The sequence below is a fragment of the Talpa europaea genome (genome assembly GCF_964194135.1).
Source record: "Talpa europaea genome assembly, chromosome: 9".
In the NCBI taxonomy this organism is placed as follows: Eukaryota; Metazoa; Chordata; class Mammalia; order Eulipotyphla; family Talpidae; genus Talpa; species Talpa europaea.
In genome coordinates this window covers 3,824,084-3,837,158 of record NC_140076.1, presented here as the reverse complement: position 1 = coordinate 3,837,158, position 13,075 = coordinate 3,824,084, and the positions used below count along the sequence as shown (strand labels likewise).

Genomic DNA, 13,075 nt, shown 5'->3' with positions numbered 1-13,075 from the left:
TATCAAGTTTACACTATAAAATTTTATGTGTAATTATGCTTCGAGAAGATAAGGTAAAATAGTATCATGTATCAGGAACAAAATATTTGAAGTATAGTGGCCCTCTTATTCACAGTTTTGCTTTGTGCTCTCTCAGTTACCTCTGGTCAGCTATGGTCCAGAACTATTCTGTTCAATAAGAATTTTTGAGAGAGGCAGATCACATTCATTTAACTTTTATTACAGTATTGCTATTTTTCTATTTTATTATTGTTAATTTCTTATTATGCCTAATTTATAAATTAAAAATTTCATACACACGTAGAGGAAAAGATAGAGTATGTATAGGGTTTGGTACTATCAGAGGGTTCAGCATCCACTAGGCAGTATGAATTGAATCGTCTGTCACTTTGCTTGGGTGGTCACTCAGCAGCTTAGCCGTTCTTGGGGAGCATGGCAGGGTGGGGATGGAAGTGCAGTATTAAAATAAATATTCCACATGTGATTCTTTTTGTTTTTTCTTATTAATCGCTTCTTCAGTGAAAATGAAATGCTGCAGCAGTTTTCTCCTGGGTAAATAAAATCTTGGACTCTGTCAAATCATTGCGATAAATTAGCAGAAAATGCCCTGAGAGTTCAGATTTTTAAAAATAGTTCTTAGGTTTAACCTTTTCTTAGAACTTCAATGGTTTACTGCAACAGTAAAATACATAGGACATTGCTGGTAGTGTCTCACTATATGAATCATAAAGATGTTTTGGAGACTACTTCAATGACAAGGAAAATAAAAACAAAAATAAATTATTCAGTTGGCATTTAGCTTTTGTAGCCCTTAGTCTGAAGCAGGGGTTGGCAATTTTTTTTCTATAAATGGCCACATAATAAATATTGTAGGCTTTGTGGGATGAATGGTCTTTGTCATCATTACTAAACTTTGCCCTTGTAACCCTTAAGCAGCCATGGATAGATAGGTAAAGTAAGGGCATGTCTGTGTTCTAATAAAACTTTATTTACCAAAACAGGTTTTTTTTCCCCAAACATTTTATTTATATTTATTTTTGCATGAAAGAACTGGGGTATATCCAGAAATGTGTGTGTGTGAGAGAGAGAGAGAGAGAAGAAAGAGAGAGAAAGAGGATCCACCAGAGGCAGAGTGGGGAGTAGAACAAGCGGATTTACTGAAATATGCTGCTAAGGGGAGCAGTGGGCAAGACAGGAGAGGTCTGCTGTGCCACGCGTGGGTTAGCTCTCTGGCTGGGCATCGAACTCAGGCTGTGGTGGTAATAGGGCTAATCCTTAGGCCACCAGGGAGGCCCCCAAATAGTTTGTTGCTCAGATTTGGCCAGCCTCTAAGCTTTAGAAGATGCTTCATAAACATTTAAGGATAATGGCTCCTCTTAAGTATAGTGGATTATGTATACTGGTTTCTCTTGAAATGGATTTTCTTTTCTGTCCACCTAGTTCACACCCATAATTTTGAAGATTCAGAACTCTTGTATTATGAGAATTGAACTAAAAAGTCTTTTTCTTTTTTTTAAAGATTATTTATGCATACAAGAACTGGGGTATACGCCAGAGATGCCGGGTGTGGGGGGTGGGGTGGGGAGAGGGAGGTGAGAGGATTCACCAGAGACAGAGTGGGGAGCAGAACAGGCAGATTGACTGAAGTACACTGCTAAGGGGAGCAGTGGGTGAGTCAGGAGAGGTCTGCTGCTCCATGTGCAGAGGCTGAAGATTGATTCATAGTGCTGTGCTTTAATCCCTTGTGCCACCAGCGAGACCCAAACCAAAAAGTCTTTATGGGCAGGGATCAGTGTTACCATGTATTCACAAATGAGTGACTAAGTGAATTCATATATTTAAATTTTTGTATTGTTATCTTAGGACTCTTGTGTACCTAGCTGTCCTATAGTTTTTCATTTTGTTTAATAGAAAAGTCTTCTGTGTTCTTAAACACTAACTTCATGTAGTTATTTAAACTAAATTAAAATGTAAATTCTTCATCACACTAGCCCCATTTCAGGTGCTCAATAACCACATGTGACCAGTAGTTGCTATATTGGATAGAGAGATACAGAATATTTGTCATTGTGGAAAAGTTCTATTGTATAATGTTGGTCTAGAATCCTGACTTAGGAATTAAAAACAAAAAGACATGGAGATGATATAAAAGTATTAAGATACTTAATGAGCAAATGATACTTACCATTGAGAAGAGATCATGTTTTATACTTCTCTTTTTAAAAAAGATTTATTTTTATTTATGCATACAAGAACTTGGGTGCAGGCCAGAGGTGTGGGGGGTGGTGAGAGGATTCCCAGAGACAGTGGGGAGCAGAACAAGTGCATCTACTGAAATACACTGCTGAGGGGAGCAGCAGGGAGAGACAGGAGAGGTCTGCTGTGCTATGTGGGCTATTGCCAGACATTGTAGCATGAGTTTGATCCCCAGCCAGGGAGGTGACTTTCAAGATAGTTTTTGACACATGTTGATTAAATTTAACAGATTTAATTCTCCTTAAACACCAAATTCCATTTATAAACATAACCAGCATTAAATTGCACCTAAGAATTGAATTAACAGAATTTAAAAAATACCTCGAAACTTGAAAATGAGGATACAAAATATTGGGATCTAAGGGGTTCAGCCAGAGTGGTTCTGAGAGGGAAGGTAATTGCAACACTGGCTCACATTAAACAGCAAGAAAAGTCCCAAATAAAGAATTTAATATTATACTTAAAGCAGCTTGAAAAAGAGGGACAAATAAATCCTAAAGTTAGCAAAAGGAAGGAAATAATAAAAATAAGAGTGAAAATAAATGAAATGTAAATAAAAAAGATCATACAAAAGAACAATGAAATTAAGAGTTGGTTCTTCAAGAAGATAAATAAAATTGATAAACTTCTACCTAGGCTAACAGAAGAGAGAAAACATTAGTTAACAGAATTAGAAATGAAAGAGGAGAGATTATCACTGATGGTACAGAAATACAGAGAATCACAAGAGATAACTATTAACTATGTCAATAAATTTGATACTCTTGATAAAATAGATTTCTAGAATAACATAGCTTACTCTAAGACTGAACTAGGAAGAAACAAAAGAGTTGCTAGATCACAATCATGTAAATTGAAATAGCAATCAAAATTCTCCTTCAAAACAAAAATCCAGGGGCAGACAGCTTTTACAAGCAAATTTAGTCAAACCTTTAAAGAAGAATTTATGGCCATTTTGCTCAAATTATTTCTAAAGTCCAAAAAGAGGAAATGTTCCCTAATACATTTTACGATGCCAGTTTACCCGAATACTGAAACCAGGTTAAAGATAGCACAAGCAAAGAAAACTGCAGGCCAGTATCCCTGATGAATAATGATGCAGAAGTCTTCAACATATTGCTATCATTGAATTCAACAGTACATTACAAGGATTATCCTTGTACATCTTGATCGAGATTTATCCCAGTGATGTAGGATGCGTTAATGTACATCAATCAATCAATTTGTGATATATTCACAGAAGTAAGGATAAGAATCATATGATAATATGAATAGATGCAGAGAAAGCATTTGATAATATTCAGCACTCATTTATGATAAAGAACACTTAACAAATAGTGACTAGTAGGACCCCGACCTCACCATAATAAAAGCCATATGTCACTAACCCACAAAGCCAGTATAATGTTTAATGGTAAGAAACTGAAAGCTTTCCCTTTAAGATGAGGAACTAAACAAGATGCCCACTGTCACTGCTTCTGTTTAATTTGGTTTTTGAGGGCCTCCCTGGTGGCACAAGGGATTGGCATGCAACCTATGAAGCTCTCCGCAGCCGCTGGAGCATGAGTTTGATCCCCGGCCAGGGAGCAACCCACATGGCCATGGCAGACCTCTGCTGACTCGCCCACTGCTCCCTTCAGCAATGTATTTCAGACTGTACCCCACTCTGTTCTGCTCCCCACTCTGTCTTTGGTGAATCCTCTCACCCGCCACAACTCTGGCCTGTACCCCAGTTCTTGTATGCATAAATAAATCTTTTAAAAAAATTTGGTATTTGAGGTTTTAACTAGAATAATCAGACAACAGGAAATAAAGGGAATCCAAATTGGAAATGAAGTGAAACTATATTTGCTGATGGATATGATAGTCTACATAAAAAAACCTTAAAGACTCCACCAAGAAGCTGTTAAAAATAATGAATGCAGTGAGTGGTGGTGAGGTATTACAGAATCAACATACAGAAATCTCATATTTTTATATACAATGAATGAGAAGAAAAACCAGCAAAATAATTCCATTCATAATTGCTTCACAAAGAATGAAATGCCTAGGAATTAACTTAACCAAGGAGGTGAAGGACTTATACAATGAAAACTAGAAGATGTTTTTAAAGGATTTCAATCATAATTTAAGGAGTTGGTTGGACATGCTCTTAGGGGAGAATCTGTGTAGTCAAAATGATTATTCTGCCAAAAGCATTACTTAAATTTGTTACAGTCCTCATCAAAATACCTGCAGTGTTCTTAAAAGAAATTCAAGAAAAAATAGTAAAATTTATATGGAACCATAAAAGACCTCAAGTAATAAAAGGGATCCTGAGGAACAAAGGAAAGAAATTGAGGCTTCACATTACCTGACAGGAAAGCAACAGCAATTAAAACAATATGGTATTGGGTCTCCCGGTGGCGCAGCGGTTCAGCGCTGGGTTGCGAAGCTGCCCGCAGCCTCTGCAGCTCAGGTTCGATCCCCGGCCACCGGGTGAGGGTCCCACATGGCGTGCAGACCTCTCCTGCTGCCCGCTGCTCCCCTCAGCAGTGTATTTCTTCACTTTGTTCTGCGCCCTGCTCTGGCTCTGGTGAATTCTCTCACCCTCCCGCGCTTCTGACTGTACCCAGTGCTTGTATAAATAAATAAATCTTTAAAAAAAAAAACAATATGGTATTGGCATAAAAATAGCTACACGGAATAGTGGAACAGAAACAAAGCCCAGAAATAAATTCACGTATCAATACATACACGCACGCACGCACGCACACACATACGTTTTTATGTATATAAATAAATATATATACATGTTTATATATAAATATTATCTATATAAATAAATGTATTGGAGGCTTAGATAAAAGAACTGCAACAATGAAATATATAGAAGAAAACATTGGCAATATGGTTTCATGGCCTCAATAAATAAACTGTTTTTGGAGATTCTATCACAATGGTGAAGAAAATAAAAACAAAAGTAAACAATTGGGTTTATCTCAAATTAATGCTTTTATGTGGGGAAAGAAAATAGAATAAAAAGACAGCCCATTGATTGGGAGGAATTACTTTCATATTATAATACTTAAATGGGTTAAAAATCAAGATCTATAGGGCCTCCCCTGGTGGTGCAGCGGTTGAGTGCTGGGCTGCGAGGCTGCCCACAGCCTCTGCAGCGTCTGTTCATTCCCCGGTTGCCTGCAAGGGTCCCACCAAAAAAAAAAAAAAAAAAATCAAGATCCATAATAAAAACATGTACAGTTTAACAATAAAAAAAGCCCAATTAGTAAATGGACAGCAGATTCTGAATAGACAGTTCAGTAAAGAAGATATCTAGAAGGTTAATATACTTGGAACAATGTGCACTTTCACTTTTACTAAGAGATGCAGGTGAAAACCACAACGAGATGTCATCTCACACCTGTGAGAACAGCACATGTTCAGAAGACTGGCAGCAAGTGCTGGGGAGGATGTGGAGAAAGAGGACGCCTGTGACACTTGGTGGGGATGTCAGCTGGTACAGCCATGTTGGAAAGTGATCTGGATTTATCGTAAACCACTAAAACTGGAAATCACCATGCTACTCAGCAAGCCCACTCTTGGTGATCTATTCAGAGAATGTGAAGCAATCAACTGAAAAAATTATATGCTTCGCAATATTATTTGCAATAGCTAGTGCATAGAAACAACCTAAATACCTGCTGGTAGAGGATTGGATCAAGAAGTGGTCTCCACACAGTGGAATAATATTAAACCATAAGGAAAGATGAAATGTTGCCATTTACAGCTGCATGGAAGCATCTCGAGGGAATGGTTTGTGGTAAAGCAAATCAGAGTGACCGATATTGGACGTAGCAGAATATTGACAATGCAAAATACTTATAAAAACTAGGGGGATAAAACGACTAGTGGACATGAATAAGGGGAGGTTTCTGAGGTTAAGAGGAAGTTGGAGGGAGAAAGGGCTAACGGGGTATATAAGGGCTGGTAGAGGGGAAAAGTTGAACTAAAAGAAATTAATGACTGTAATTTAGTTAAAGCAAACACTTTGTTAGGATTCCGCTTTTCCTTAGAATATAAAAAAGTAAAAATGATCACCCCTGTAGTTGCTGCTCTTGTGGGCTGTAACAGTCAGGGAACTTTCTTCTACGAACTAAAGAATTTGGAATGGGAAAGGCTGGATGGGGCAAAATGAAGGAAAAGGTGCTGTTTTCTAACAGCACGAGAAACCCAGGGTGAAGAAAACTTGCACAGACTCTTCCTCAGGCAAGGGGTCAAAAGTGAGAAAGAAAATCTGGGCCTCCCCGGTGGCGCAGCGGTTGAGCGCTGGGTTGTGAAGCTGCCCGCTGCCTCTGCAACGCCGGTTCGATCCCCGGCTGCTCCCCGGCCACCGGAGGAGGGTCCCACATGGCGCGCAGACCTCTCCTGCCGCCTGCTGCTCCCCTCAGCAGTGTCCTTCGGGCCTTCTGCCTGCTCTGCTCCCCGCTCTGGCTCTGGTGAGTTCTCTCCCCCTCCCGCGCTTCTGACTGTATCCAGTGCACGTATAAACAAAACAAACAAACAAATAAATAAATAAAAACATGCCTCCATTTAAAAAAAAAAAGTGAGAAAGAAATCTGAGGGCAGCCATGCGTTTTCTTTTAAAAAAGTATTATTTTCTAAAAGGCATTATTGCAAGACCATTACTTGCAATTGGGGAATTGAGGGCACATAGGTGTGAGGAGAGCCGGTTTCCTTAGTTAAATGTGTTGGGGGAATAACTGGAACAGTTAAACACCAGGAAAAAAGGAACGAAGAAAGCCCATCAGTTGATTTCATAGTGCGCCTTGGACATATGTGGAATAAAAACTCGTTTCTTTACGCTCAGCCAGTCTTTCAGGCGTTTGAAGAAAGGTATGTTAAGGAACTGTTGCAGAGATAAACACGATTGCTCTGCTCTGTGTCTGTGACCCTCGCCATCCCACATCCTGGTTCACAGTATTAATCAGATTTTGTGGGTAGGAAGGTTTACAGGGCAAAAGCAAATTTACCTGATCATCATTTCTCTTCTCTTAGGTGAACACCTCCCTTATTCGGGCCATTAAAAATAATTAAAAATTGAATAAACACAAGTTTGGGAAGAGTTGTAACCTCTTGAAGCACACAAATGTGCCAACACTTACATGACTTTTGAGTATAATTACACGTGGGAAATACAGTGAGTCTCTCCCCACCCAGACCTGTCTTTTCATCTCAGTACGTGCTGCTCAGTTGGCGAAGCCAGAAACCCCACAGTGGACTCCCTCTCCCTCCCCACCGGCTAGAGCCAGCTTGCATGTCTTTTCCTGGCTCTTCCTGGGCACTTTCCCCGGGTCCAGGCTCTGTCTCTTGCTGCCCGGCCTGCCCGGTTGGTCGTGTGGCCTCCCAGCGCCTCCTTCACTGCTGTTGCTCTTTGGCTCTTTGGTTCCCAGCAGCCTCATGGGCGTCGACGACATGCCATCCACCCGCTTCAGGTGCACAGTTCAGGCATTTTTCGTGTGCTCACAGTGTCGTGCAGTCAGTGCTACCGTTGACTTTAGAGCATTTAATCCCCCAGAAGAACTCCTCCCCTGCGAGCAGGCGTGAGTCTGCTCCCCGTTTCCTCCCCACCTGCCCCCAGCTGTGATGGCATCTCTGCTTCTGATGACTTGCCTGCTCTGCAGTCAGATGCTCTCCCCCTGAGCTGCACTCCCTGCATTTGCCTGTCCTGGACGTTTTGCCTAAGTGGAATCGTGATCTTTTGTGACTGGCACCTTTGACTTAGCACGATGTCTTCGGAGGCTGTCCATGTTGTGGCGTAACATCGGTGCTTCCTGCCCTTTCATGCCAAGCAGTGGCCCATTGTGCGGCTTTACCACGTTTTATTTCCCCATCCTTTAGTTGGTAGACATTTGGATTGTTTCCGCTTTGGAGCTGTTGTACTAATGCTACTGTGAACTTTTTTTTTTTTTTAAGGTTTATTTATTTATGCATACAAGAGCTGGGGCGCAGTTCAGAGGTGTAGGGGGTGAGTGGATTCACCAGAGACAGAGCGGGGAACAGAACAGGCAGACTGACTGAAATACACTGCTGAGGGGAGCAGCGGGCAAGACAGGAGAGGTCTGCCGCGCCATGTGGGTTGCTCCCTAGCTGGCCGGGGATGGAACTCGTGCTGCAGAGGCTGCGGACAGCTTCATAGGTTGCGTCTTAACCCCTTGCGCCACCAGGGAGGCCCTGCTACTGTGAACATTGACCTAAAATTTTTTGTGTGGATGTATTTTCTTTTGGGTATATATCTAGAAATGAAATTATTGGATCATACGGTTCTTTTGTGTTTAATATTTTGAAGAACTGCCAAATGTTTGTCCCAAGTGCCTATATCATGTACAATCCCACCAGCAACATAAAGGTTCTAGTTTGTCCAAATCCTCTGTAGGTGTGAAGTGACATCTTTTTCTAATTTTGATTTTCCTTTCCCTAATGACTGATGATATTGAGCATCTTTTCTTACATACCTATTGCTCCTCTGCTATTTTTTTTGGAGTCTTTTTCTTTTTACTCATGTAAGACAGAGGATACTTTATTCAAACTCGGTGCAGAATTGGTCAGCTGGGGACTTTAACAAAGTGTCATGTGTCAAAGTAGAGGTGATCGTATATGAGGGTATATACTGCTACATACAAGTTAACCGAGGTCAGACCACGACTTCTCAATGTTTAAAACAGAATAAGCTTCCCTGTAAAAGCAGCACCTTTGTGGCATTTTAACTTTAGTAGTCCTCTACTTCTTTCTCACCACCCACTCCTTCACCAGAATCCGCACTAGCCTCTGCATAATCCTTCTCAAAGTTACCCTCAGAAAACTCCTTCCTCCACACCCTCACCCATACACCAGTGAGCATAGGCGCACTTGGCATCCATGAGGTCAAAGTTGTGGTCTGTGCCAACCCAGGCCTCAGCAATGGCTGTGGTTAGCTCAGCATGCACACAGCTCACTGTACTTTGGCCAGGACTCCCCCAACCACCACAGCGGGAGGCCGGTAAGTGATGCCAAGGTTGGAGCCAGTAGTGCACTGGTCCAAAAGTGGATGCTTGGTGGTGGCAGTGGCAGCATTGACGTCTTTGGGAACCATGTCACCAGGGTACAACAGGTAGCTTGGCGAGGGTCACATTTCACCATCTGGGTGGCTGACTCAAAGCACGCCTGTTGATCTTCTGTGACAGGAAGCTGTCCCTGGTGGGCTCCTCAGCAGAGATAATAGGGGTGTGTGTGACCAGAGGGAAGTGGGTGTGGGGTAATACAGCAGCTTGGTCTGGGATTCTGTCAGATGGGCATTCAAGGCACCATCCAATCTGAGGGAAGCAGTGGTGGAGGATGCTATTTGACCTATCAGCCTACTTAGGTTAGTATAGGTTGGGCACTCAGTGTAGTATAGGTGTTGAGATTTCTACAGCATGTGTCATTAATGACCTCATTGTCCACCATGAAGGCACAATGAGAATGCTCCAGGGGGGTGTAGGTGTAGTTTGGGATGTTGTAGCTCAGCTACAGCTGAGACCCTTGGTAAATGGAGAACTCCAGCTTGTATTTTTGCCGAAACCGACAGATACGTTCTGTCAGTAGGGAGGAACCACTTTCTCCACTTCCCTGCCAAAGCTGTGGAATACCAAGAAGCTCTGAAGACCCATGCACTGGTCAGCCAGCTTACGAATTCGGTCCAGACGAGGTCTCTGATTTTCATGCCAGTGGCGTAGTGCCCTTGGGCATAGTTTTGGCAGCATCTTCCTTGCCTGTGATGAGCTGCTTGGGGTGGAAGAGTTGGCGGTAGGTGCCAGTGTGAACGTCATCAATGACTGTGGGTTCCAGGTCTGCAGACACTGCCAGCGCCCGCTTCACTGAAGGAGGTGTTGTAGGAGTCATCTCCTTGCCCAGTGGTCTTGTCACTGGGCATCTGGCCATCGGGCTGGAGGCCACGTTCCAGGCAGTAGAGCTCCCAGCAGGCGCTGCCGATCTGGACACCAGCCTGGCCTACATGGATGGAGATCCGCTTGTGTGTGTGTGCTGCTCTGCAGCTGCCAAGCAGATGGAGGGGAGGAAGAGGAGAGGTTGTTGCTTCATACAGCGCGACTCTTCGGGGGTTGATGTAAGAGAACCTCTCTTTTGATCTTTCAAAAATACGAATCGGATTTTATTAGTTCTCTAGGTAGCCGGTTCCTCCACCCAACCGCCTTCCCGCAATGTTGCTCCTTCGTCTTCACCTGGTCAACTCTTACTTAAAGATTTGGGCGTCAGCTTACGTGTCACTTCCTTCAGGAAGCTTTTCCTGACCCCCATTATTAGTGTTTTTCCTCCCGCATTGTGAGTCTCCATCCTTTCCCACCCAGAAAGTTAGCCGGGCCAGCAGGGACTGTGCCTGGCACACAGCTAGCCCGAAGGACCGAGTCCGTGGGTGGGTGTAACTTTTTGGGTTTTTAACATTTAAAATTTTATCTTGAATTTCGTCTTGGGATTTTAATTGGATGCAAGTCCCATGACTTTTGTCCATGCTTTGTTTCCCCTCAGGTTTTTATAGACGACTTGAGTGTAGGGTGTGTGGCTGTGTTGACAGAGGCCTTTAATTTCACCCCCAAAACAATGTATGTGTACTTACTCTTGCCTTTCCTGTGGGTGCTCTTTGAGCTGGAGGAAGCAGAGAGAGGGCAAAGACGAGGATGGGAACCCCTGAGTTGATGAGAAGCCTGGGACTTGAGGGGGCAGCTGCGGTGTGTGGCGCACTGTGGCGGGCGGGAGCATCTGGCCTGGAGCTAGCATTTTGCATGGAAAATAAATGCATTTGGTCAATTAGTGGCCTGGTTCTGCCTTCAGTTCTGGAAGTACAGGCCAGACATTCATTTTTATTTTATTTTTATTTTTATTTTTTAAAGATTTATTTATACAAGAATTGGGGTACAGTCTGGTGCAGGAGGGTGAGAGAATTCACCAGAGACAGAGCAGGGAGCAGAACAGGCAGACGGACCGAAGACACTGCTGAGGGGAGCAGCGTGTGAGGCAGGAGAGGTCTGCTACGCCATGTGGGTTGCTCCCTGGCTGGCCGGGAATGGAACCGGCTCTGCAGAGGCTGTGGAAGCTTCACAGCGCTGTGCTCAACTCGCTGTGCCACCGGGGAGGCCCCAGACGTTCATTTTCAATGCTTCGTTGGACATCTGATGATGGGATTTTCCTTTTAGTTTTCAAGAAGGACCTCTTATTCCTCAGCTGAAAAAGTGGATTGCACCTTATACTTTGTAGGGTTGTACATGATTAAAACAGAATCTAGATTTATTCCTGTGGTGGTGACTTTACTGAGGTAAATATTATCATTCTCCATCAGAATATCTAGAAATAGTCTTCTAATTTCATTATTGCCTTTCAAAACTGCTATAGTTTACAGATAGGGAATTACACAGAATTGCTGTTTTCATTCCTCAGCTTACTAAGTCCTATCTGGCTTGCACAACTCTTCCCTCACTGGACTCTTGCTGATTGCAGTGCCATGGGAGCGTTTTAGATTTTCTTCCTTGTGCAAGGGTGTAACTGCTGCGAAGGACAATATATTAATTTTCCATTCTCAGGCATTTTAAATTCCTAGTCTTCATTTAGCTGCTCCATAAGCCATGCCTCACAGTACCTTGCCTTGAGAGAGGAGTTCCTGGTCTTACGGCAGAAAACATCTTTGGATAAGAAATTTTGAAGAAATGAGGGTGTTTTACATCTGGTCGTGTTCTCTGATCATTTAGTGCATTGTCTGAATAAAGCCGTTTTGATTTATCCAGTAGTGTCCAAGCCAAGGCTTCATGAAGTGAGGGTTCCTGGTTTCAGTGACTAGTTTACATGTTGTTTGACTTACCTGCCTGATGTTTTTCTCTGTTGTCACATAAATAAGCATCTTTGCCTGACTATTCTAAGACTCAAATAAAACTTAAAAGAGTTGGTTCACAGTGGAAATTATTATGATTTCCATAGATTTGTTTGTATTTTCTTTTATTTTTTGAGTTAGAAATGATACAGGGCAGCAAGGGGCACTAAAACTGGCCAAGGACACTGCCCAAATAGTTTATTGGTGACTGTCTGAGCGCTCCACCCACACGCACAATTGCAAGAGCACTCAGGTTCAGAGAACAACAATAATGGGATTTATTTAACAAATCAGGGAAAAACAGTTACTGAGGCCAAAAAATGACTGTTTACCTCACCCAAAGCAGTGTCCAGTGTTTTTGAAGTCCTGAACATAAACACTCCAAAGATGGCATCTTCCCGCTACTGAGGCTTGGGGCACGCAGCAGCCAGACTGTAGCCCAGGTTCCAGCTCACAGAGACAACAGAAGACACACAGCAGGAGATGCTCCCCGATCTACCAGAAGCGCCAGTGCAGGACCACACAAGCGATGCAGTGGCTGGATGAACCGACAAACAAAGGGCCACACTCACCGCTCAGCAAGAGCCCGGCTTCAGGTCTTCGCCTCCCCTGCCAGGCTATAACAGCAGCAAAATCGGGAACAGTTTCAGTCTCCTGGCTATTTGCAAAGCTGAACTTTTCCTCTTTGAGGGTGACTGCTGGATGCCTCTTTCAGAGGCCCACAGCACCCTTCGGAAGATCTGTGTGCTGGGGGCCTGAATTCCTGAAGATCTGTAAATGCTAAATCCCGCACTTCGAATGCTGGGGCTGCTTCTGCTGTCCCTTAGAATTCTTTATTTATTTATTTATTTGTTTGTTTATTTGTTTGTTTTGTTTTTTTTTTTGTTTATACAAGCACTGGGTACAGTCAGAAGCGCCGGAGGGTGAGAGAATTCACCAGAGCCA

The 13,075-nt window shown here is 42.9% G+C and overlaps 1 pseudogene across 1 annotated transcript in view; it reads right to left on the bottom strand.

Annotated features, from left to right (window-relative positions):
• Nucleotides 1–9,004: 9,004 nt before the first annotated feature.
• Nucleotides 9,005–13,075, bottom strand: part of LOC311177820 (tubulin alpha-1A chain-like) — a 39,840-nt pseudogene continuing 35,769 nt past the window's right edge. The window contains exon 3 of the transcript in view: nt 9,005–10,307. The product of the transcript in view is annotated as a tubulin alpha-1A chain-like (transcript). The remainder of the gene's footprint in view (nt 10,308–13,075) is intronic.